Source organism: Aulonocara stuartgranti, assembly GCF_965226115.1.
Source record: "Aulonocara stuartgranti genome assembly, chromosome: 23".
NCBI classification, from domain to species: Eukaryota; Metazoa; Chordata; class Actinopteri; order Cichliformes; family Cichlidae; genus Aulonocara; species Aulonocara stuartgranti.
In genome coordinates, this window is record NC_138958.1 from 46,406,194 (window position 1) to 46,410,258 (window position 4,065).

The 4,065-nt window shown below is 39.1% G+C and overlaps 1 protein-coding gene across 1 annotated transcript in view; it reads left to right on the forward strand.

Annotated features, from left to right (window-relative positions):
• LOC309701482 (uncharacterized protein) overlaps positions 1-4,065 on the forward strand; it is a 2,150,955-nt gene that overhangs the window by 1,815,042 nt on the left and 331,848 nt on the right. The gene's annotated exons all lie outside the window — the stretch shown is intronic.

Here is a 4,065-nt window from a genome sequence, read left to right on the forward strand (position 1 = left end):
GTGAATTGTTTTTGATGTAAAAGACCTGATTTTATGGTGGTATTGCACTTTTCATTTAGCGTTATGGACAATGTAATTGCGTGGCATTGCCACAAGGGGGAGATAGTGGTGAGTGCGATAGGCCGTTGCAACGCGTCTCTGCCTCAGACGAGGAAGAGCCTGCAGACCGAACGCAACTGATGTCTCCTGTCTCTGCTTTTCTGTTAAAAAAACAGGTTAGTGGTTCAAGTTTGCTCACTGCAATGTACATATAAAGGCAAGAAACCTTTTTCTGTCTTTGTTTAAAGACCACGAATGTTGTGAGAGAGTGTGTTTTCACTGACTGAGAGAAAGCTAACTATACCGCCATTTGTAATGGCAGCCGCCATTTCACTCGTAGTCTAAATAGGCAGCTGGTCTTATTACCTGTTTTATTTTGTGACAAATGGAGCTCTTAGACACTTCTTTTATCCTGGCATTATTGGAAGTTACAGTTGATTAGGACCTACCCAGTTCTTATGTGTCAAATGTAAATAGTCTGATGTATACTGTTTGTGGATGATTGTGAACTGTTTGTGAGCAAGGGAAGAATATTTTTGTTTATTGGTTACAAATGTAATATATTGTTTGAATCTGTTAAAGTATAAGAAAAGTATAAAGGTGACATAAGCGGGTTAATTGCAGTGTTAGTGGTGCTGCACAGAAATGTTTTGATGCTGAAATGCAGTAAAATTGGTTACAGATTTATTGTAAATAAGGACGTTCATATACAATGATTATTTTGTAAGTTTATTCTTGCGAGAGTGCAAGGTAACCAAAAGGGTTTGAGCTATGGACCTAATTGAATGTTTGTGTTGTTAAAAGAGAAATGTGTGTGTCTAAATGAAAAGAAAAGGACGTTGTTAAACTCTGTTAATAAATCAGACGAGGAAGAGCCTGCAGACCGAACGCAACTGATGTCTCCTGTCTCTGCTTTTCTGTTAAAAAAACAGTTTAAAAACAGACCCCATCGAAGGCCTGTAACAATCGCATTGGTCCATCTCTATTTCCCTTTCTGGATTAAGTAAGGTTGTAAAAGCAGCTCGATGTACAACCTGTTCTTTGGATCCTCTACCAGCCTGGGCTATAAAGGAACTGTGGTCAGCATTAGGACCCTACAACCTGTTTCTTTTAAATACTTCATTGAGTCTTTCCTGAATGTTTTAAATCAGCTGTGGTAGTACCAATCTTGAAAAAGCCTGGGCTGGATGTTGGTCGCAAATAGGGCAGGGTATCGACACTGAATTCTAGAATCAATTTGATTCCGATTCACAAGGTCCTGAATCAATTCGATCCACGATTCGATTCAATTCGATTTGAATCTGGGAAATTTTGCCTTAGACAGTCAGAAATATTATAATTCAGATCAGTACATTTACATATTTTTGTATCTATAAAAAGGAAGCTGACACTCGCAAGACTTTATCAAAGGTGTGAGCATCACAGCAGAGGCCTTTGTGTCAAAGTAGCTGAAGATCAAACAGAAAAACATGAAGGTGGTTTTATAAAAATATTCTACAGTAGATCAAAAACGAAAGAAAACCATTAATCAACATATGAACATTACCTCTGAAGTTACAGCGGTTTTATTAGAGACACAGCGTTTTGCAATTTGCATAATTTTAAAAAGTTTAAATTTGTTCAGAAGCCTGTTGAACGGCAGAAATTAGGTTTTCTTTTCGGAAGTAAGTAAAAGGAAAAAAACAGCGGCCGACAGCGCTGTAAACAACGGTAGACTTGTGCGTAACAAGCAAGCAAATAATGCAGAAAACAGATTTTTAGACAGGAAACTGTGTGTGAGAGAGAGAGAGAGAGAGAGAGAGAGCTGTGCATGACGTGTGATTTTATCCTGGTGGAAGCAAAACAGCAAAAGTCAGAGTGAGTTCATGACGATGTTTATGTGAAGCGTAGTTTGGATCTTCTTTTGCTGCTGGTTCAGTCAATATTGTTTGGAGAGAGATAAAACTAACAGCTTTAGAATCAGCGTAAAAAGGACGTAAACACAAAGCTCGGAGCCGCCGAAACATCAGAATCAGCGAGCTGTCTGCTTTCAGCCCCGACCGTGTCCGTGCCATCGGGTGAGAAAGGCGACATCGCACTGATTCTGATGTGTCGGCGGCTCTGAGCTTTGTGTTTACGTCTTTGTGCAGAATCCGTGTTCCTGCTCTCATTTACTGTTTCAGCTGTTTGGTGGTTGTTAAAGTTTTGTGAGGTTTAACCTGAGATTCTGGCGTTGGTGCAAAATGCAGCTGCTCGCATTTTAATAAGAACTGGGAAATTTGAGCACATTACCCCTGTTCTGAGATGTCTTCACTGGCTACCTTGTCAGGTTCGAGCAGATTTTAAGGTCCTGCTGCTCACCTACAAGGCTTTAAACGGATTGGCACCTTCATACCTCTCCGACCTTTTACACCTTTATGTTCCATCTCGTGCTCTCCGATCTCAGGACTCTGGTCTTCTAAAAGTTCTTAGAGCCAGAAAAAAGACAATTGGAGAGCTTTTTCTTTTCATGCCCCGTTTCTGTGGAACAACCTCCCACAAGATATTCGGCAGGCTGCTCTGTGGAGGTTTTTAAAACCAAGTTGAAGACACATTTGTTCACCCGATCCTACATGTCTTAATTCTATGGCTTTTAGTTTTTACATTTTTATTGTTTTTAACTTGTATTGTGTCTTTTACCTGTATTGCTATGTATCGCTTTTATTTTATTTATCTCTTTAGTTGTACAGCACTTTGTTTGAAAGCGCTTTATAAATAAAGTTATTATTATTATTATTATTATTACAAGGTCCACGTTTACGGGAACATCTGCTACAGATATGGGAGAATATTTGATTTCTATTGTAGACAGAAGCCACGGGTGTGTTCAGTCAAACGTTTAGAATAAACTTTGGTCTATAAATGTGTTTCATGATTTATTTTTAACTCCAACTGCTTATTTGTACTATGCTTTCATTTCAGAGCGCAATGAGAAATAAAAAGGATATTTTCAATAAAACTGTCACGATCCTGGGTCTGTGACTCAGTGTTTTCTGTTTTGTATTGTTAATCTTTGATTTCATGATGTATCTTTGTTTATTCTTACGTTTTGGTTCTGTGTTTTGTTGTACCTCTAAGTTCAGTCTTTCTATTTCCTGCTTTGTTGTGAAGGTCCGTGTCTCATGTCAGTGTGTTTGGTTTGCGTTTCCTCTGTCTCGTCTTGTCAATCACTCCCAGCTGTGTCCTCCTTCTGTGTCTCATTCCCTCGTTATCCCTCTGTGTATTTAAGCCTTGTGTTTGCCTCTGTTAGTTGCTGGTTTGTCTGTGTATCTGTCAGGGTCCTGGGTCTCCTGAGCTAGTGGTTTCAGTTCTTTGTGATTTTTGTGTTATGTCAGTTTAGTTTGTGAGTTATTCTATGCTTCCTAGGTTTTGATTCCCTGTCCCCCTTGTTTCTCTGTGCGCTCTGTTCTGTGTTTAGTCTTCTCTGTCCATTTGTTCCGCCCTGTGTTGTTGCCTTCTGTGTCTCCCTCTGTGTAACTGTCTATATAGTGATGTGTTGTGGTGCTTTGCTCCCACCCCTTGTGTTCCGTGTTTTCGTCTTCCCTTCGTGTACTTCTTCATATTCGTGTACTATTAGGTTTTAGGTTTTTGCTTAGTTTCCATGCTCACCTTCGCCATTTCTGTTTGTATCACCATGTGATGAATAAACTCACTTGCATCTGAGCTGCCTGCATAAAGGGTCCTTTGATAATTTACACACGGCTCGCAAACCGTGACGAAAACACTGGAAAAATTGGGCTGTTCTAAAACGTTTGACGGGTAGTGTATATATTTAGTTTATATATTTTCTTTATTTATAATTGTTTGTTTTATATTGTAGCAAAGTCTTACTTGGATACTTCTCTATGTGCTTCTTCATGTGCAATTTTGTTGCATTCTGAGCCTAAGAAATTTATTGGTGGTAGTGATGAACTGCTGTTAGAATCAAGTTAAATTCTGATAAATCAGACAATTACCTCTCCAGCTGTTGTTACAGTCTTTGTTTATCGGATCCTTACAGGGTAAAAG